Below are 22,946 nucleotides of genomic sequence, written 5' to 3'. Positions count from 1 at the left end.
CAAAACTACATAGATCTCTATCTATCTATCTATCTATCTATCTATCTATCTATCTATCTATCTATCTATCTATCTATCTCTCTCTCTCTCTCTCTCTCTCTCTCTCTCTCTCTATATATATATATATATATATATATATATATATATATATATATATATATATAATATTCATATAGTGTGAAAGACAAGACCTGCTTGATGCTGGATAACAACCCAATAACAATATTAAATTCAAATATACGTGTTCATAGTATGTTGTTATATGAGATCTGGCAACCAGCTAATCAGATTTACTCTAAAACTACCACAACGTGTTTAAAACGTAGTCAACTTGTCATGGAAAACGCCTCGATCTGGCAACCCACACTCCAATTTGCTGAAAGACCATCACAGCGTTATTTAAAAAAAATAGGCAACTTGTGATGGAAAACCCCTCACTGTGGCAACCCACATTGCAATTTACTAAAGGACTGCCTCAGCGTGACAAAAAAAAGGCAACTTGTGATGGAAAACCCCTCAATGTGTCAACCCACATTCCCCCGCGACCCTGAGGGAGAAGCGGCGTAGAAAATGTGTGTGTGTGTGTGTGATGGAAAACCCTCAATCTGGCATCCCACACTCAAATTTGCTAAAACACTAATACAGTGTGATTAAAAAAACAGGCAACATGTGGTGGAAAACCACTCAATCTGGCAACCTAGTGACAATATTTAATTTAAATGTAATATATAAGATCTCACAACGAGGCAAGCAGATTTACTCTAAAGCTATTGCAAGATTAAATTGTAGTCTATTTGTGATGGAAAACCTCTCAATCTGGCAACACACACCCTAATTTACTAAAACACTCATTCAATGTGATTTAAAAATGGGCAACTTGAGATGGAAAACCACTTAATCTGGCAACGCACACCCCAATTGACTAAAAAACTGCCACAGTGTGATTAATAAATAGGCACTTGTGATAGAAAACTTCTTAATCTGGCATCCCAGAACTCTAATTTACTATACAACCCCCGCCCCCGCCACCCCCCCCCACCCCCCCGGAATGAAACAGAAAATAGTTTAGCTGAACGTCACCACATCTGACAACCAAATCGTAGTCTGACTGTTTGTCCTATGAAGTTAAATAACATGCAAAATAACTTCTCATATGAAACATCGAATGATTTCCTGAATGCTTCTTACAACCTGGCATCCCATCATTCAGTCACAGCAGTTGTTTGCTAACTGTCTGCAATGACAAATGATCTTACAACTTACAGAGCCCATTTCATGGAAAATCCTGAGAAAAATCCTACAGTTCACTCTCCAGTCCAAACAGTCCAAGGAAACTTTCACACTGAAGTTATAAAGTGTGTTTCATCCTGGGCTACATTTTAAATGAGGGCAGTCAGTTAGAACAGAGGTCATTTACAAATATCAGCCTTAAAAAATCCTGTTTCACTTTACAGGATAAAAAGAGAGAGAGAGAAAAATGGCAATGCAAAAATGAATTGTGATTGTTTTCAGTACATTAAACAACACGGATGTTATGACTTGATTTCAGGTGGGAAAATAAAATGCAAATTACAAATCATTCATCTAGAGAAACTTGCCAAGTCAAAATGGTTCATAGTGGTGGTGATGGCAGATTCTTTTCAGCCACTGGATGTGGATTTGCCTCTCACTTCTTTCACATCACTGTCTTGCCGCCTAGCCCCATTATGTTCCAGCTTCAGTTCATGGACAGATGAACAAAGACTCTTTATTAGAATTCTCAAGTGCACAACAGTATTAATGGTTCCTTATTAGTCCAGATTCTGAAGCAGCAAAACTTTCCCTGACCATTGCACTACCACCACCATGTTTCACAGTGTTTTGATGTTCCTGTTGTGAAAGGCAGAACTTGCTTTACAACAGATATAAAGGAACTGTAGTCCAGAAAGATACACTTTGGACTGGTCTGTGCATATAGCGTTATCCCAAAAGGCTTAGGGATTGTCCAGGTGTTTTCTGTCCTACTGCTCTTTCATGAATGCCACTTTTGCCCAGCCCCTTTCTTAGTGTTGAGTCATGAACATGCACTTTAGCTGAGGCTAGACCTGCAGTTCCTTGGATGTTCTTCTTGAATCTTTGGTAACTTCCTGGAATGATTTTCAACACTTGGGGAAATTTTAGCAAGCTGGCTCCAGGGAAGTGTTTTGTAGCCCTTTCCAGAGGGGTGTATTTCTTCTGGATTTTCTTTTTATCACGGTCTAGTGTGCTTAAAGACTTTGTGGTGGCTACGTCACTTAAAACGTCCGACATGAGTGAGATTTACACTGAACAGTGCTGACTGCATTCACTCTCTTAGATGGGCCTTTTAAAATGCATTTCTGAAGTGTGGACCCTCATTCGGACCCGTTTAAACCTACATATATTCCACAACTCCACCAAGATCACTTTGCTTTGTAACCTTTTTTTCACAATAACTGACATCACTTTAAAATAAATAACCAAATAACTTGGATAAGAGTGACATCCCCTGCTAAAGATTCCACTTTAATTGGTGGCTGCCTCCATCTCAACCCCACCGCACTTCATTCCCTCTAACAATGCTGCGAAATCCCTCCAGATTGAAGGTGGCCGTGCCGTTCATGTGAAGCCTACTGTCTGGTTTTGTCAAATTTTCTCGGCAACGGCCGCCTCGTGGCTCTTTGTTTATCATTAAATTTGAACGTGTGTTGTTTAGAATTGGATTTTGGCTTGGGCTCTGCTGGTGGCTTCACACAGCTGTCACAGCGGGATAAGATGCTTCATTTGTTGTGGATTCAGTAAAGAGCACGTTTGTTTATCAAAGATCGTGTGAATTCATTAAGAGTAAACTGTGCTTCTTACATTTTAAACACTAACAGGCACAAAGGCCCACGTATGTCTGCTGTCCTGCCTATAAAGGCCAATAACGGGGTGGAAAAGTGTTCCGAACAGGAAGACAAACAAAGACAAACATCCAAACCAATTATTGACTAAAGCTGGAATTTTTTTTCCCAGCCATGATTTAATATCTTGGCCTGAATTTTGTTCTGCTCAGAATATTGTTCTGTCATTAACCTATTTTCATTGGCCTACATACAGCACAGAACCTTGTCTTACTTCCCTGGTATGTCTTTTTTTTTCCTTTGGCTGTTTCATTTTTACTGAATATGTCACAATATGGAGAGTATGGGAGGCCAAGTCGAGTCCCAGGTCTCTGGCATTAGAGTCAGTCACTGAGGTTAGAGCCTCTGGGGTTCGAGTCGTGTCACAGGGGTCAGAGTCCAAGTCCAGTCTCAAGTCGCTGGGGTTGAATTCAGAGTTGTCTTGAGTCACATCGGTTAAAGTTCAAGTTGAGACTAAGTGATAAGAATTAGAGTCCGAGTCCCAAGTCACTGGAGTTAGAGTCTGAATAGAGTTTCATGTCACTGGAAATAGAGTGTTGAGTCACAACCCAACTGATTCAACTTGCACTCTAATACTAGTGACTTGAGACTCAATTCAGATTTGAACAGACTCTGTTCAGAGTCCGAGTCAAAAGTCACTGAGGTGAGAGTCTGAGTGGATTCTTAATTCACTGATGTTAGAGTCTGAGTCGACTCTCAACCTCACTGGGGTTAGAATTTGAGGTGAGTGTTGAGTCACTGGGGTTCATGTCCATGGCAAGTCTCAGTTTTCTGAGATTAGAGTCTGAGTCATATCTTTAGTCTCTGGGGTTAGAGTCTGCATCTCAAGTCCCTAGGGTTAGTCAGCATCAAGTCACTGGGGTTAGAGTAAAGTCTAAAGTCACTGGATTTATCCAAGGCAAGTCTCGAGTCTTTGCGGATAGAATCCAAGTTGAGTCTTGAGTCTCTGGGTTTAGAGTACGACTCGAGTTTTGAGTCACAGGATAAGATAAGAGTTTGAGCCAAGAGACACTGGGGTTAGAGTCTGATTTGAGAGTCACTGGAGTTAGAGCTAGAATCGAGTCTTGAATCTCTGGTGTTAAAGTCCAATTGAGTCTTGAGTCACTGTGGCTTGAGTCCAAGTCAAATCTCAACTCACTGTGGTTTAAGGCCAAGTCAAGTCTCGAGTTCTGGGATTAGAACCCAATTAAATCTCAAGTCACTGTGGTTAGAGTCCAAGTCAAATCTCCGTTCACTGGGGTTTAAGGTCGAGTCAAGTCTCGAGTTCTGGGGTTAGAGCCCAATTAAACCTTGAGTCACTGTGGTTAGAGTTCAAGTCCAATCTCAGTTCACTGGGGTTTAAGGCCAAGTCAAGTGTCAAGTTCTGGGGTTAGAGTCTAAGTCAAATCTCAACTCACTGGGGTTAATGTCTGAGTCAAGTCTTGATTGACTGGGGTTAGTCTGAGTCTAGTCTTGAGTTTTTAGTGACAGCAGACATTGACTAATAAATGTAGGTCTTCAGTTCAGGCCATAAATATCCAAACAAAGGGAAAAACACTGCTATGGTAGATCTAATTTCTGCTATTCTTCCCATAAGATTCCAGTAGTATGTTAGCACTAAACTCATGACGATTCACATGAACATTTTTGACATTTTAAGCTTGTAAAATACATTTTATTTTATTTTATTTGAAGCTTCAAACAGACACATTAACATTTTACCTTGCAGTACATTTTCAGTGACTCAGTAAAGGGCCAGGCATGGAGCTGCTGCTGTTTCCCATTTCTAACAATTGACAAATGTACTGCTCAGACTTGAACTTGTACTCTCATTCAGTGCAGTGATATATCCAAGACTTCCAGACAGCCTAGAGTGATTTTTCCTATAAAACCTGTCCCAGTCATTGGAAATCAAAACATTTTTGGTGGGATCCACTGTCTGGTCCTAATTGTACTGTTTGTTAATCCCTCATATAAAGTCTTCAGTTCAGTTCCTGAAGGCTTAACCAGTTGCAGGGCTTGCTTGGCTAATTTTCTATTGGGCGTTTCATTAATGTATCCCTGTTCTTTTCAAACTAAACTTAAGACTGAAATACAATTTCTACTAAAAGCCTGTCCGGTTCAACACAGCTTCACATAATAAGGCTTGTCACTACAGAAGAACCTTTAGTCTGAAGGTAAATTCAGTGCTCAAAGGAAAGAACCAACACAAAAGTCGCTGCTGTTAGAACAAAACTTTGCATCTCCATTTTTGTCATTTTGAGGTTTTTGGTATAATTTGAAAATGTCTGTTGTCCTTTATATTGTTTGTAAATTTCATGATGAAGGGGCCAAAAGAAATGGCCCAAAATGACTTGGAAAAAAGTCCATTGACTTCCATTAAAAGTAAAGTAGGTTTTTTCTTTCTCCTGTAAAGTTACCATTTTGAAGATACAAGGTTTTGTTCCTTCAGCAGTGAAATGGTGGGTTAGTCTGCAGTTAACATGCACGTATGCTGTCATTTATATGGTGTGTATGCTTTTCTCATCTAGCTAGTGCAACAGCTAACCTTACTAGCAAACTACATGCTCCCTGCTGAAAAAAACAACTAAGACCAGGACTAATTCCATTCTGGTTTAAGTTGGTTTCCTAGTTTGGTGATGGTCTGGCAGCTGGTTTTGCTGGTGACCAGCCAAGCTTGACTATGCTGGTTTTTTCTATCAATGCTAGCCAACCAATTCATGTTGTTTGGCTTCTGACAATACATGTACTGCATGTAGGGCTGTGTTCTGTTCTATCACACTGATGGACATGAAGCTGTTTCTCCTCCGAGTGTTGCAGTAATGACTGTAGCAAAACTGACACCAAAGCCAACCATGTAAGATTGAAAACTAGATGTCTTATTAATTTACCTCATTCATGTTGGTGGGCCTTATTTAAACAGGCTTTTCATGTTTGAGACGACAAGTCGCGAGTCGTGAGTCATTTAAACAGAGTCATGCACTAGAATGGATGGATTCCAGTTTTTTACACTCATATTGTATTGGTGTAGTTAACATGACTGAGTAAACCATCTCAACCTTGTTGTTTGGTCAATCCTGCTTTCAAGCTAATGAAAGCTGACAGTGAATGAGTGGTTCTCTCACAGGGGTCAGACGTCTGTCCACTCATCAGCACTACAGCACTGAGAGAGAGAGAGAGAGAGAGAGAGAGAGAGAGAGAGAGAGAGAGAGATTTGAAAGGAAAGACTTGAAGATAGACCTTCAACATGCCTGTTGTGAGTTTTTATAGCTATAGAATAATTTTTTTTTTCCTTGTTCAGGCTGGCTAAGTACTTCATAACACACATATGAATGTTGAATACTATTCACAAAGCATTACTGGAGAATTTCTGTAGAACAACTCATGAAAGTAATTGGAAGATTTGAGAAGGGGCCTTAAACTACAATGACAAATGTTTGTTTCATTTACTACATTATTATTAATATTACATTATTACTTCTATAAAGCTTTGTTCCCTCATAATGAAAGTTACCTGGCAGAGGCCTAGCTAAGACCACCATGCATCATTTTGTGACTACTGACATAAGCTGTTGATAAATACTCAAGTATTTTTAATGGTATTTGGTGGTTATGCATGTGTCATGAAGTTCTTATGTAGGCAGCCTTCAAATAAAGTGTTAGACAGAGAGATATATACAGAGACAGAGAGGCAGAGAGAGAGAGAGGGAAACAGAGAGAGGCAGAGCGAGACAGAGGGAAACAGAGAGAAGCAGAGCGAGAGAGGGAAACAGAGAGAGGGAGAGCGAGAGAGGGAAACAGAGAGAGGCAGAGAGAGAGAGAGGGAAACAGAGAGAGGCAGAGCGAGAGAGAGGGAAACAGAGAGAGGCAGAGCGAGAGAGGGAAACAGAGAGAGGGAGAGCGAGAGAGGGAAACAGAGAGAGGCAGAGAGAGAGAGAGGGAAACAGAGAGAGGCAGAGCGAGAGACAGGGAAACAGAGAGAGGCAGAGCGAGAGAGGGAAACAGAGAGAGGGAGAGTGAGAGAGGGAAACAGAGAGAGGCAGAGCGAGAGAGAGGGAAACAGAGAGAGGCAGAGCGAGAGACAGGGAAACAGAGAGAGGCAGAGCGAGAGAGGGAAACAGAGAGAGGCAGAGCGAGAGAGGGAAACAGAGAGAGGGAGAGCGAGAGAGGGAAACAGAGAGAGGCAGAGAGAGAGAGAGGGAAACAGAGAGAGGCAGAGCGAGAGAGAGGGAAACAGAGAGAGGCAGAGCGAGAGAGGGAAACAGAGAGAGGCAGAGCGAGAGAGGGAAACAGAGAGAGGGAGAGTGAGAGAGGGAAACAGAGAGAGGCAGAGAGAGAGAGAGGGAAACAGAGAGAGGCAGAGCGAGAGAGAGGGAAACAGAGAGAGGCAGAGCGAGAGACAGGGAAACAGAGAGAGGCAGAGCGAGAGAGGGAAACAGAGAGAGGCAGAGCGAGAGAGAGGGAAACAGAGAGAGGCAGAGCGAGAGAGGGAAACAGAGAGAGGGAGAGCGAGAGAGGGAAACAGAGAGAGGCAGAGAGAGAAAGAGGGAAACAGAGAGAGGCAGAGCGAGAGAGAGGGAAACAGAGAGAGGCAGAGCGAGAGACAGGGAAACAGAGAGAGGCAGAGCGAGAGAGGGAAACAGAGAGAGGGAGAGTGAGAGAGGGAAACAGAGAGAGGCAGAGCGAGAGAGAGGGAAACAGAGAGAGGCAGAGCGAGAGAGGGAAACAGAGAGAGGCAGAGCGAGAGACAGGGAAACAGAGAGAGGCAGAGCGAGAGAGGGAAACAGAGAGAGGCAGAGCGAGAGAGGGAAACAGAGAGAGGCAGAGCGAGAGAGGGAAACAGAGAGAGGGAGAGCGAGAGAGGGAAACAGAGAGAGGCAGAGAGAGAGAGAGGGAAACAGAGAGAGGCAGAGCGAGAGAGAGGGAAACAGAGAGAGGCAGAGCGAGAGAGGGAAACAGAGAGAGGCAGAGCGAGAGAGGGAAACAGAGAGAGGGAGAGTGAGAGAGGGAAACAGAGAGAGGCAGAGAGAGAGAGAGGGAAACAGAGAGAGGCAGAGCGAGAGAGAGGGAAACAGAGAGAGGCAGAGCGAGAGACAGGGAAACAGAGAGAGGCAGAGCGAGAGAGGGAAACAGAGAGAGGCAGAGCGAGAGAGAGGGAAACAGAGAGAGGCAGAGCGAGAGAGGGAAACAGAGAGAGGCAGAGCGAGAGAGGGAAACAGAGAGAGGGAGAGCGAGAGAGGGAAACAGAGAGAGGCAGAGAGAGAGAGAGGGAAACAGAGAGAGGCAGAGCGAGAGACAGGGAAACAGAGAGAGGCAGAGCGAGAGAGGGAAACAGAGAGAGGGAGAGTGAGAGAGGGAAACAGAGAGAGGCAGAGCGAGAGAGAGGGAAACAGAGAGAGGCAGAGCGAGAGACAGGGAAACAGAGAGAGGCAGAGCGAGAGAGGGAAACAGAGAGAGGCAGAGCGAGAGAGGGAAACAGAGAGAGGGAGAGCGAGAGAGGGAAACAGAGAGAGGCAGAGAGAGAGAGAGGGAAACAGAGAGAGGCAGAGCGAGAGAGAGGGAAACAGAGAGAGGCAGAGCGAGAGAGGGAAACAGAGAGAGGCAGAGCGAGAGAGGGAAACAGAGAGAGGGAGAGTGAGAGAGGGAAACAGAGAGAGGCAGAGAGAGAGAGAGGGAAACAGAGAGAGGCAGAGCGAGAGAGAGGGAAACAGAGAGAGGCAGAGCGAGAGACAGGGAAACAGAGAGAGGCAGAGAGAGAGAGAGGGAAACAGAGAGAGGCAGAGCGAGAGAGAGGGAAACAGAGAGAGGCAGAGCGAGAGAGGGAAACAGAGAGAGGGAGAGCGAGAGAGGGAAACAGAGAGAGGCAGAGAGAGAAAGAGGGAAACAGAGAGAGGCAGAGCGAGAGAGAGGGAAACAGAGAGAGGCAGAGCGAGAGACAGGGAAACAGAGAGAGGCAGAGCGAGAGAGGGAAACAGAGAGAGGGAGAGTGAGAGAGGGAAACAGAGAGAGGCAGAGCGAGAGAGAGGGAAACAGAGAGAGGCAGAGCGAGAGAGGGAAACAGAGAGAGGCAGAGCGAGAGACAGGGAAACAGAGAGAGGCAGAGCGAGAGAGGGAAACAGAGAGAGGCAGAGCGAGAGAGGGAAACAGAGAGAGGCAGAGCTAGAGACAGGGAAACAGAGAGAGGCAGAGCGAGAGAGGGAAACAGAGAGAGGCAGAGCGAGACAGGGAAACAGAAAGAAGCAGAGCGAGAGACAGGGAAACAGAGAGAGGCAGAGCGAGAGAGGGAAACAGAGAGAGGCAGAGCGAGAGAGGGAAACAGAGAGAGGCAGAGCGAGAGAGGGAAACAGAGAGAGGCAGAGTGAGAGAGGGAAACAGAGAGAGGCAGAGAGAGAGAGGGAAACAGAAAGAGGCAGAGAAAGTGAAGTAGGCACACAGTAAAAGTGCACAGCTTTAACAGTGGTATCAGCCTGATTTGTGTAAAACACTTTTGACCATTCAACATTAGATTAGCAATGTGGAACGGAAGACAAATGGAGGGAATGAGAAACGCACAGAGAGATCTAAGTTTATCTCCAAGCCTGGATGGTCTAAAAGCATGATTTCCCTCTTCGCTGTGCAGAAAACTGTCCTTTGTTCCACGATTGACAGCAGAAGAGGCCATTCATCTGGCGATGGCAGACGTGTGAGTCAGAGAGATAAATGCCTCCTCACTCTACAGTACCAGAAAGAAGGCAGACACGCTGTGTTTCCTATGCAGTGCATTTGCATGAGTCACAATGCAGAAAGCCAGTCTTCACTCCAAAGGCCTTCCATAAGAACATCTAGATATGGTTCAGTTTCCATAAGAACATCTGGATATAATGCTATATCCAGGAGAACATATAGAACATATTGCATATGTTCTTATGCAAAATGGTACACTTGGATATGGCTCCATTTCCTTAAGAATGTCTGGACATGGTACTATTTCCAGGAGAATATCTGGACATGGTACTATTTCCAGGAGAATATCTGGATAGGGTACTATTTCCAGGAGAACATCTGGATAGGGTACTATTTCCAGGAGAATATCTGGATATGTTACTATTTCCAGGAGAATATCTGGATATGGTACAGTTTCTATAAGAAAAAAAATCTGGATATAGTACAGGTTCCAGCAAAAAAAAAGTGGATTTGGGTCCATTTCCATGAGAACAAATGGATTTGGGTCCATTTCCATAAGAACAAATGGATATGGGTTCATTTCCATAACAAGTCTGTATAACTTTTCCCACAAGAACATTTGAATATGGTATAATTTTGAACTAGAACACCTGAAAATGGTTCAATTTACTTAAAAACATCTGGATATGGTTCCATTTCCTTAAGAATTCCTGGATGTGGGCCCGATTGATACCATTGCTATGCACTCATTTATAGAAAAACTAGCACTCCCGGTTCTTGATCCTATACTGGCTGAAGAGTTAGATCGCCCATTCACAGTAGCGGAAATCTCAGAGGCTATTAGATCATTAAGTAGTGGTAAATCCCCTGGACCAGATGGGTTTGGTATAGAGTTTTTTAAGAAGTTTGACAACCAACTGTCACCTCTTTTGCTGGAGGTATTTAACGAGTCACTGGATAGGGGTTCTTTGCCCCCTTCCCTGACGCAGGCTAATATCTCACTTATAGCTAAAAAGGATAAAGATCCCACTTTTTGCAGCTCATATCGCCCCATCAGTTTACTTTGTAATGAGCACAAAATCTTAGCTAAGATTCTGGCCAAACGCATTGAAATTGTCCTCCCTTCTATTATATCAAAGGATCAAACAGGCTTTATTAAAGGGCAGCATTTATTTTCTAACATTCGTAAACTTCTAAATATATTATATACATCAGATAATTCGCAAATTCCAGAAGCTGTGGTTTCGCTAGACGCAGAGAAGGCCTTTGACCGAATAGAATGGGACTATTTATTTTTTGTTCTTAATAAATTTGGGTTCGGAAATATATTGATTTCCTGGATTAAGCTGCTCTATACTGCACCATTAGCTCGTGTCCATACAAACTCTGTATATTCTGATTATTTTTCTTTACACAGAGGTACACGCCAAGGATGTCCTTTATCGCCATTACTTTTTGCTATTGCCATAGAACCTCTCTCAATCGCTCTTAAAACTGCTCCTGGAGTACAAGGAATCATGAGGTACGGAATTGAAAATAGAGTTTCCCTCTATGCGGATGATCTCTTGATATATATAACTCACCCCCTGTCAGCCATTCCTGTTATTAATTCTATTTTAGTAGAATTTGGTTCATATTCAGGCTATAAGCTAAATTTCTCCAAAAGCATGTTTTACCCAATTAATGCTGTTGCCTGTACAATTACACAAACGGAAATCCCCTTTAGGCTGACACCTGACGGATTTAAATATCTAGGTGTTAATATTGCTCGCAAAATATCACTTATTCAGGATGCCAACTTCTCCCCTCTACTTACTAAAATGTGCAGTGACCTGCAGAGGTGGAGTAGCCTTCCCCTCTCTTTAGCGGGTAGGGTACAGTGTATTAAGATGAATGCCCTTCCTAATTTTTCGTTTTTATTTCAATGTCTTCCTATTTTTCTCCCCAAATCCTTTTTTGTTTCTATAGATAAGGCTGTCACTGGGTTTATTTGGGGTGGTCGTGTCCCCCGTATCAGGAAAGGAATTCTTCAGTGTCCCCGTTCTTCTGGAGGCTTGGCCCTCCCTAATTTTATGTATTACTACTTTGCAGCCAACATACAAAAAATGGCGTTTTGGTTTAAAAACCCAGAGGCTGCATGGTGTATTATGGAATCCCTTTCCTGTCACTCGTCTTCTATTCGCACCTTGGTTTATTCCTCTCTTCCCATTGTAGCTGCCATCGAAGTCAGAATAAATAAATAAATAATAGATTAATAAATATTAGGTTAAAAAATATAGAGTTCATAAATACATACATTTCTAGTAAAATAGTTAAATATTACAAGCATAATTTCATATATTTCATGTATATTGTTTGTTTTGATAGGGGGGAACCAAAGTTTGCTGCCGCGGTTTGATAGGGTGTTACTTTTGAGGGTTATACTTGTAACATGCTGGACCAAGCTAGCAGGCAGACACCTCGCTGATTCCTCTGCCTAAGATCAGCAATGATTAAGGAAGATTGGATAAAGTGCATAGTGCGTTTAAGGACTGAAGATTTCTAATTTTCTCTCAAGGGAAAGCGGCCAATGAGTTCTCACGGCACACTATCATGCTTTGTGTGATTAAAGCCCGTAATACAAAGAACGACTTGGTTTCGTGATCTCGACTTGAGAGTGAATTACAGTGAGAACTCAGCCACCGCGACACGAGGGGAGAGCGTGAACAGCAGCCAGCAAGGAGCCTGCGCGCGCGTGCATCTCTCGTCGTCGGAGCTGTGAAGATGTGCGAGGTTTCGGCGGAGCCACTCGTCAAAGGACAGTATGCAACCTGCCGGTAACCTAAGCGAGTTGTGTGGTTATGCCAACGAGAAGCACGTTTGAGCTAAGTTAAATGTGAACACGTGTGGTAGCCTCTACAACTGCTTATAGCACTCTTTGAGTTTGAAGATTCAGTCGGACCGATTGCACTCGCCATAAAGATATTTTCAAGGACTTGCATATTTCATTAAGGAATGCTTGCTAAGTTTGAAGTGTAACTAAGGTTTAATATGATAACGTTTCTGATTATTCTATATTTGTTGCCTTTGATGTTTGCATGTGTATAGGTTAATGTTTAGCAACATTAAGTAATTCTGAGAAGTATTTAGTTTAAAGGAGTACTATGGTATTTGCCTATTTGCAGTGATTCTAAGTTTAAAGAGTGCTCTCATTTAATATTCATCTGACACAAGTCTACGTGGATCTTGCCATATAGGGCATTTAATCTATCACTTTACATTCAAGCTGGTGTGATCTAACTGCAATATTATTATTTCATTTATTATTTGCCTATAGTTATTAGCCTTATTACTACATTATTAATACTTTACATTTTTTATACTTTTACGTTTCAAATTCACAGAATAGCCTTTGAACATAGGCCACTGAAGGATAACGCGTGTAACTGATTTTGAAAATAGTTTCAAGGGTGAAACTTACTTTGATTTACAAGCTAATTTAATTTAAGCTATTTAAGGCTCCTTAAGGTTACATATTAAACTCAGTTTAATTCTTAAAATACTAAAATGGCTGATAAGGACATTGCAACTGAAATGCAAGACCCAGAAGTTCCTCATGAAGAAGAAGAGGAGTCTGTTCATGATGAACCTTTAGAAGAAAACCCTGCACAGGAAGTTGAAGTGAATACAGAAACTGATGTTACTGAGGACAAGAGAAAAAGAAGATTTACTGAAAAGGGTCAGGAGCTGCACAATGAAAAATTAAAGAAATTTCAACGCAATTTTGACAAAACATACGAGAAATGGAAAGCTCTTGCCAAAGAGGCTAAAAAAGCACTCTCCTTACCCAACACAACTAAGGTTCTACATGAACACCAAATTCAAATTCACGCTGCTGATCTTGAAGTAAAGGAACGCTATGAGGATGTTCGCAAATACAGTGTCCCGGACGCAGACACCCGACGTCGGGTAGACACCTGTGATGCTGTATCAAAACAGCTGATTGAACGAATACATGTTCTACAGGTTGAAGACACAGATAAGCATTTACCCACTGTACGAGCACCATGGGGCAACACTGGCTCAGTGTTTTCATGTCAAGAAGACCAAGTGTCCATGTTGAGCCGCCCAGTCTATGGACGTGTTTCAAAACGCTCAAGCGTGTCCTCCACAAAGAAGCAGGAGGCAGAAGCAGAGCTTGCTGCAACTAAAGCTACCTTGAAGGTTCTAGCAGAAATGGAACAGGAAGAAAAGGAGCTTGAAAGGCTTGAGGCTGAGAATAGAAGGCAGCTAGCACAGCAAGAAGCAGAAAATGCTGAAAGACATAAGTTACTGGAAGAGAAGCGCAGACAGTTAAAACGTTTGGAAGCAACTAAAAGAATGAATGCTGCAAAGGCAAGACTTCAAGTCTACGAACAAGACGTAGGCTCAGATGAAGAAATATCAGATCTTCTTCATAACCATAACCTGCCTCCACTTAAAGCTAATGCCCTTCCAAAGTACAGCATGCCTTCACAGTCTGCCAGTAAGCTCCCCACCACGACCTATGAAGTCCCAAAGCCTACTTTTCAAGTTGCTCGCCCCACTTTTCACGATAACAGCACAACAATGCTTGCTGAAGCGATAGCAGAGTCCATAAATAAAAGCCGTCTTCCAGTGCCAGAGCCACCGATCTTTAGCGGAGACCCAATAAGATACAAGGACTGGAAAATGTCATTCCTAACCCTTATAGGCCGGAAGAACATTCCCGTAAATGAAAAGATTTACTACCTCTGCAAGTATGTCACAGGAGCGGCGAAGAAAGCAATTGAGAGTTATTTCCTGGTGGGCACTGAGGAAGCCTATTATTCCGCATGGGAAATATTAGAAGAACGATACGGCAACTCCTTTGTGGTCGCTAAGGCTTTCCGCGACAAGCTGAATTCGTGGACAAAGATTGGACCCAAAGACAGTGTTGAGCTGAGAGAATTTGCAGACTTTCTGCGAGGCTGTCAAGCAGCTATGAGTCATATTAAGAGTCTCGAAGTCCTAAAAGACTGCAGTGAAAATCAAAGAATCCTTAGCAAGCTCCCTGACTGGCTCAATGCCAGGTGGAACAGAAAGGTAATGGAATTCGAAGAAGAAACACAAGACTTTCCTAGTTTCCACACCTTTGTTGAATTTGTGTCTAGAGAAGCCAAGATAGCTTGCAATCCGATGACTTCGCTTCATGCTCTGAAGAGTGGTGATGCTGAAAGGGCAAAGCCGTCTAAGGTCCGCAATGTCGGTGCAAAGGTGCTAGCAAGTGCATCTGAAGAGAAGCCAGATGTTGAAGGACAAAGGGGCAATGCTAAGGGATGCATGTTTTGTGAGAAGACAAACCATGGCATTCAGACATGTCGGAAGTTAATAGAGAAGCCCATCAAAGAGCGAGTTAAGTATGTGCAAACAAAGAAATTGTGTTTTGCATGTCTAAGGCCAGGACACCACTCAAAGAGCTGCGAGAAGAGAAGTGTTTGCAATGTGTGCACGGGGAGGCATCCCACATGTCTGCATGAAGACCGTGCCAAGGCGGATGAAAAGGTCCAAGCTGATGGACAAAATGAGAGTGGGAAACCCTCGAAAGGAAAAGAAAAGCCTAAAGAGCAGAAACACGGTGACACAGAATCCACAACTACTGAAGTAACAAGCACAGCTATGTCTAACCAAGTCATGCACAATAGGAACAGCACATATGCATCTACAATAGTGCCAGTTTGGCTGTCAACAACAAGAAATCCAGATGCTGAAGTTCTGGTATACGCTCTTCTAGATAGTCAGAGCGATAGCACCTTCATCTTACAAGAAAGAGCAGAGACTCTCGATACACAGATGGAGCCCGTGCAATTAAAGCTTTGCACTCTAGTGTCCAAGCGGACTGTAATCCCAAGTCACAAGCTAGTTGGGTTGCAGGTCAGAGGGTTTTACTCCTCCAAGAAAATCCCTCTTCCTGTGACTTATTCGCGAGACTTTATCCCTGCTAGTCTAAGTCACATTCCCACACCCAAGACAGCAAGAGCATGGTCTCACTTAGAGCACCTTGCTGAAGAGATCGCTCCTCTGATAGACTGTGACGTTGGCCTGCTCATAGGGTACAATTGTTCTCAAGCCCTGTTGCCAAGAGAAATTGTATCAGGCAAAGATGACGAGCCGTTCGCAGTAAGGACAGATCTTGGCTGGAGCATCGTTGGCTGTGTCAATCCCTGTGTTGACTATGGAGATGCCATCGGAAGCAGCCACAGAATCATTGTGAAACAAGTCACACCAAGTCTACAGTCATCTAGTGACCTAACGAATCAAGTTCAGTACATATGCAGAACCCAAGTCAAGGAAGTCATTGTTCCGACTGATGTGCTGAAAGTGCTTGAATCCGACTTCAGCGAGAGAAATGTGGAAGATGCCCATTTCTCTCAGGATGACCTTCTCTTCATCACGAAAATGGAGAAGGGCATAAAGACACAAGCGAATGGACAGCGGGAAATGCCATTGCCATTTAAAGAAGACAAGCCGTGTCTGCCTAACAACCTGAAGTGTGCACATCATCGTCTCCGGTGTCTGAAAAGGAGATTTGAGAAAGACAAGCAGTACCACAAGGACTACGTTACATTCATGAGCGACATCATATCCTGTGGAGATGCTGAGAAGGTCCCGGAAAGTGAATTCCAACGGGGTTCTTGCTGGTACATTCCGCACCACGGAGTCTACCATCATCAGAAACCAGGGAAGATCCGTGTGGTGTTTGACTGTTCAGCCAAGTTCGAAGGAGTATCACTTAACGACCATCTACTCACTGGACCCGAGTTGACCAATACTTTGATAGGCATCCTCTGTCGGTTCAGGAAGGGCCCAGTAGCTGTTATGTGCGATATTGAGCGCATGTTTCACCAGTTTCGGGTCACAGCAGAACATCAGGACTACCTCAGGTTCCTGTGGTGGGACAACGGGGATATCGAGTCAGAGCCATCAGTTTACCGAATGAAAGTGCACCTATTCGGTGCAGCCTCGTTACCTGGCTGTGCGAACTACGGCCTCAAACACGTCGCCGCACAAGGACAAGGTCGATTCAGTAAAACAACAATCCACTTCATCGAAAGAAACTTTTACGTCGATGATGGCCTGATAAGTGTATCAACGCCGGAAGAAGCCATAAAGTTGGTTGCTGAAGCCAGACAGCTCTGCAGCTCTGGAAGGTTGCGCATCCACAGGTTCGTTTCCAATTGCCGAGAGGTGCTTGCATCCCTCCCGAAGGAAGAGTGTGCAGATGCGTCAAAGGGTCAAGACCTGGCTCTGGGTGAACCCCAGATGGAGAGAGCGCTAGGTGTAAAATGGTGCGTCACATCAGACCACTTCAGCTTCCGAGTGGTGGTGGACGAACATCCACTCTCTAGAAGAGGAGTGTTGTCGACTGTGGCCTCCATCTTCGACCCCTTGGGCTTTGTCGCTCCCTTCATTCTGATCGGGAAGCAAATACTTCAACGAATGTGTCGCGACAAGGTCAGATGGGATGATCCGCTGCCAGACGATCTGAGACCACGGTGGGAGTCCTGGCTCCTGGACTTGAAGAACCTGGCAGACGTCAAGATTCAGCGATGTTATCTCCCATCAGAGTTCAAGCAAGTCCAAAGGTATGAACTCCATCACTTCTCCGATGCGAGCGTCCTGGGGTATGGAGAATGTACTTACCTGCGGGTAATCAGCAAAACAGGACAAATCCACTGCTCCTTAGTGATGGGCAAAGCCCGAGTGGCCCCGACTAAGGTCACAACTGTGCCAAGACTCGAGCTCTCGGCAGCTGTTGTAGCTGTACGTATGAGTGACATGTTCAGAAAGGAGCTAGAAATAGATGCTCAAGAAGTCTTTTGGACGGACTCAAAGGTTGTCCTTGGATACGTGAACAATGATGCAAGAAGATTCCATGTGTTTGTGGCAAATCGCATCCAGCGGATTAAGGACAGCACCAGACCAGATCAGTGGAGACACGTGAGCTCAGAAGACAACCCCGCCGATCATGCATCGAGAGGCCTGCGGGCACAGGAGCTCATTGCCTCCAACTGGTTCTCTGGTCCTGATTTCTCTGGTCTGAAGAACTTCCCAGTGGAAATGTTGAGGTGGAAGATGTAGCAGTAGAAGACCCTGAAGTACGCAATGTCTTCGTACACAAGGCTTCAGCTACAGAAGTTTTGCTTCTGGATCGCTTCCTTAAGTTCTCCTGCTGGACAAGATTAGTCAAGGCCATTGCTCGTCTCATGCGACTTACTGAGGAGCTGAAAGGTTCAATCCCAAGAACAAATGAAGCCACAAGTCTGGTGGAAAGGAGTGATGCTGAGGCTACCATCATCAGTCTTGTTCAGAGAGAAGCTTTCGCGGAAGAAATCCAAACCCTCCAACATAGGAAGGAGCTTGTTAAGACCAGTAAGCTACACAAACTGAACCCTTTCCTTGACGAACAGGGAATCCTCAGGGTGGGAGGTCGGCTGATGCATGCTGATTTGCACCATCACATCAAGCATCCAGCTGTTTTACCTGCCAAAGGTCACGTAACAAGACTGCTCATACAGCATTATCATCAACAAGTACAACATCAGGGACGTGGCATTACAGTCAACGAGCTACGAGCCAATGGATTTTGGATACTCGGATGTAGTCATGCCGTGTCATCCTGCATTAACAAGTGTGTCAAGTGCAGAAGGTTTAGAAGGTCTACAGAGAATCAGCTAATGGCAGACTTGCCGCGCGACCGCATGGAAGAAACACCTCCATTTACGAATTGCGGAATAGACTGCTTCGGACCGTTCTATGTTAAGGATGGAAGGAAGGAGTCGAAGCGTTACGGTCTGCTGTTTACTTGCTTATGCTCTCGTGCAGTTCATATAGAGCTTCTTGAAGAGATGACCACAGACTTTTTCATCATTGCTCTCCGTGCCTTCATAGCCATACGTGGTAACGTTCGACAACTCCGCTGCGATCAAGGCACCAATTTCGTCGGTGCCAGGCGCGAGTTCATAGAGGCCTTGAAGGAGATGGATCAAGAACGCCTAAAGATACTAGGCTGTGAGTTTGTCATGAATCCGCCGTCAGCAAGCCACATGGGTGGTGCCTGGGAAAGGCAGATTCGGACAATAAGAAGTGTGCTTACATCTATCCTGGATCAGTCCTCTAATCGACTCGATACTTCATCATTGAGGACATACTTCTATGAAGTAATGGCAATCATTAACAGTCGACCATTAACGGCTCACTTACTGAACGATTCCATGGGACCACAGCCTCTTTCACCTAATCATATACTGACAATGAAGTCCTCTATCATTCTTCCACCACCTGGAAAGTTTGAAAGAGAAGACCTCTACCTTCGAAAGAGGTGGCGCAAGGTCCAATACTTAGCCAACGAGTTTTGGTCCAGATGGCGCAAAGAATATCTGCTGAACTTACAACCGCGTCAGAAATGGCAACGAAAGCGCAGAAATGCTAAGGTCAATGATATAGTGATCGTACAAGATGACACTGCCCCAAGAACCGAGTGGAAGTTGGCAAAGGTCACAAAGGTCTATCCTGCAGAAGATGGTTGCGTAAGGAAACTGCAACTGCTGATCAGTGATTCAACTTTGGATAAAGAAGGGAAACGCATTGGGAAGCCAGTGTACTTGGAGAGACCCATCCATAAGACGGTCACCCTGATTGAAGCCGAGTGATGCTGCCATGTTTTTCTTGTAATGTGTCTTGTCAGCTAGGGCTAGCCTAGTATGTAGGTTTGAGTAAAATCACAAGTGATTTGGTGGGAGTGTAGCTGCCATCGAAGTCAGAATAAATAAATAAATAATAGATTAATAAATATTAGGTTAAAAAATATAGAGTTCATAAATACATACATTTCTAGTAAAATAGTTAAATATTACAAGCATAATTTCATATATTTCATGTATATTGTTTGTTTTGATAGGGGGGAACCAAAGTTTGCTGCCGCGGTTTGATAGGGTGTTACTTTTGAGGGTTATACTTGTAACATGCTGGACCAAGCTAGCAGGCAGACACCTCGCTGATTCCTCTGCCTAAGATCAGCAATGATTAAGGAAGATTGGATAAAGTGCATAGTGCGTTTAAGGACTGAAGATTTCTAATTTTCTCTCAAGGGAAAGCGGCCAATGAGTTCTCACGGCACACTATCATGCTTTGTGTGGTTAAAGCCCGTAATACAAAGAACGACTTGGTTTCGTGATCTCGACTTGAGAGTGAATTACACCCATACTTTCCTCTCATTTCTCCTCCAATCCGTTAGTTGTGTCTACGCTAAAAATCTGGACTCAGTTTCGCAGAATGTTTCATTTTACTGAGGCGTCTGTTTTAAGTCCAATATGTAAAAATCATTTATTTAAGCCTGCAACCCTGGACTCTAGATTTATAAGCTGGGAGAGGAGTGGTATTACCACCTTTAAGGATCTCTTTGATGAAACATTTTGTAGTTTCTCTTCAGTAGTCTCAACATTTAGGCTTCCTAGAACAGACCTTTTTAGATTTTTCCAAATTCGTCACTGTGCACAATCCCTTTTTCCCATGTTTCCGGAATGCCCCCCTGCTCTCCCATGGGAGGACTTTTTTACTGCAAAAACTGAGGGAAAGCTTATTTCTATTTTTTATAATAAGATCTTGTCTTTTCATAAAGTAAAGATTCCTGATGCCAAGACTAAATGGGAAGCGGAGTTAGGACTTGAGATGGACGAGAGATGGTGGACTGAAGCTTTGGCTAGAGTTAACTCTTCATCCTCTTGTGCAAGACTAAACATAATGCAACTGAAAGTTATTCATAGAGCTCATCTATGCAATGCTAAATTAGCACAAATCTATCCGGAGGTTAAGCCAACCTGTCCCCGCTGCGACGAGGACCCGGCAACCCTCTCTCATATGTTTTGGTCTTGCCGCAAACTGGGGAGATTCTGGGATTTTGTATACTCTACACTTTCAACAGTCTTTAATAAACATCTGAGCCCCTGCCCTCTATTAGCTATTTTTAGTATTTACATCGGCAGTACTCAGTTGAATTCTCGAGAATTAGAATCTATAGCTTTTGCTCTGTTATTGGCAAGGCGGAGAATTCTTATAAGCTGGAAGTCTCGCTCTCCTCCCTCTCATTCCCTCTGGCTAAAAGATGTTGTTTTCTTTTTGCGCCTCGAGAAGATCAAGTTTAGTTTGAGGGGTTCAGTGGACAAATTTTATAGGTGCTGGTCACCTTTCATCTCCTTTTTCAGGTCCCTCCCGCAGCTTCCTGCGGAGGACTTTGGTACTCCCCCCTCTTGAACATGCAATAGTCCCAAGCCCCCCCCCTCCCTTTATTTATTTATTTTACATTTATGTTTCACTGTTTTCATTTCTCTATTTTCCTTTCATATTATTTTATTTGCATATTGATTCACGATTATAAGGCTGTACTTTGTAATTGTTGTAATTTTTAATGTTTTTTTTTTTCTTTCTTTGTATTTGTGTTGTAAGACCTGTAAAAAAGCAATAAAAAAAAAAGAATTCCTGGATGTGGTTCAGTTCCCTTAACAACATCTGGATATAGTGCTATTTCCAAGGGAACATCTGGATAAAGTAGTGTCCATAAAAATAAATGGACATGGGTCAGTTTACTTAAGAAATCTGGGTATCTTACAATTTCCATAAGAACATCTGGGTATGGTACAGTTTCCATAAGAACATCTGGGTATGGTACAGTTTCCATAAGAACATGTGGGTATGGTTCCACTTCCTTAAGATCATCTGAGCACAACACTATTTCCAGGGCCCTTGCTGTGTGGAGTTTATAATTTCTCCTGCATCTGCGGAGTTTCCTCCCACAGTTCCAAGACATGGAGTCAGGCTAATTCTACACAATAACTGCCCCCAAGTGTGGATGTATGTGTGTGAAAGTGTATGTTTGTGTGCCAGTCCCTTTGATGGCCTAGTGAATCTGTCCAGCGTGTTTCCTGCCTTCTGCCCAATGAGGGCTGGAATAGGCTCCACACCACCCACAAACAAGGAGAATTGCACCGAAGCATCAACAACTAAATATAGTTTCGGATTTTTCAGCATTCAGTGTGTCACTCTTTACCTTCTCAGTGAGGGCTTCTTAACAGGTACACATCCTTTCAGACTCAATAGTTTTTGACTTGTCTTCTTATAGTGGAAGGATGGACTGGGTTTTTTTTCAGATCTGAAGAAATCTGATGATGGCCAGTTTTGTTGGTCTACCAGGTTTTGAGGGTAGCTGTTTGGAGTCTGACTGTTTTTTCTACGTCAGCGCTACGTCAATGGCCTGTTCAGTATTCAGACAGTCTCTCCTGACAGTTTCTCATGTAAGTTTTCAATCGACACAAGCAAGAAAAAGGTTCCTGTCGCATGACATGCTGCTCACAGGAGCAATTTGAAGAGGTTACTGGCATTTACTAGGCTATTGCCCAGATCTGATGCTTTAAAAGTGCTAATCGTTGATCAAAGCCAATTTCTTCTGATGGCATAGCATTATAGATGGATAGCTCTGCACTTGGCTCCTCTTTGAGAAATCCATAGCAATGACACATGAAAGCCAGGTCCACTTTGGTGTGTGTTCTTGAGCTGAGAATGCTGTTCAGTGTGGTTAGACTTTCCCTGTCATTTTCCTGATGAAACCAATCAAAGATGTCTTAAATGGTTTTTGTCCAGTACACCAAAATACAATCCGTTGGTAGTCGTTTCGAGTGTACAAGTCAACCATGTGCTTCCAGACTTTTTGAGTTGATATCTGTTCCCATTACTAGTGGAGTAGAGACTGCAGCAGAGCCGGTTTATGAGGAGCTCTTCTTATGTCCCATTGTTATATCAAAAATAGGACTGCAAAACAGCAGAGGGCACTCGCCAGTGTCTCCACAATGAATGGGAGTAAATGGAGCTCAACGGCTAAAAACGAAAAGTCAAAGTAGTTTCTAATCACTCGCCCAGAACTTTCCTTTAATTTTAGAGTAGAAGGATGTATTTCACCAAAAAAGCAAAGAAAACTCATTTTACTTTACTGCTACTGAGTGCTGATTGGTTGGCAGGTGAGCAGCTCATTGGCTGTTGGCGATTACTTATGTCATGAAAGTTCATGAGGTGCTATTTTACACTACAATAACTCGAGTTTAAAAGCTCTTAAAAACATAACAGCAGTGCTATGTTTAATACTGTTCTGTGTTCAGGAAATGGATGCATTCTTTCACATTAAAAATGTTTAAGCGTTTATAAACTATGATGTTGCTCAAATGCTCCATCTTAACCCATTCATTTTGGACTCGCTTGGGAGTGCCCTCTAGCGTTTGAGAAAACCAAAAGACATTTCAAAGAGGTAATTCTCCTCTCTACAAGTTCTCTGACTGCAGTGGTTTTGGTAGTTCATTGTATTGTATGAAAACTTGTTGA

The 22,946-nt window shown here is 43.5% G+C and overlaps 1 protein-coding gene across 2 annotated transcripts in view; it reads left to right on the top strand.

Moving 5' to 3' along the window:
* Positions 1-22,946, top strand: part of LOC119265935 — a 229,693-nt gene that overhangs the window by 149,474 nt on the left and 57,273 nt on the right. The gene's annotated exons all lie outside the window — the stretch shown is intronic.

The sequence above is a fragment of the Pygocentrus nattereri genome, chromosome 18 (genome assembly GCF_015220715.1).
Source record: "Pygocentrus nattereri isolate fPygNat1 chromosome 18, fPygNat1.pri, whole genome shotgun sequence".
Classification (NCBI taxonomy): Eukaryota; Metazoa; Chordata; class Actinopteri; order Characiformes; family Serrasalmidae; genus Pygocentrus; species Pygocentrus nattereri.
This window is presented reverse-complemented; position numbering and strand designations above follow the sequence as displayed.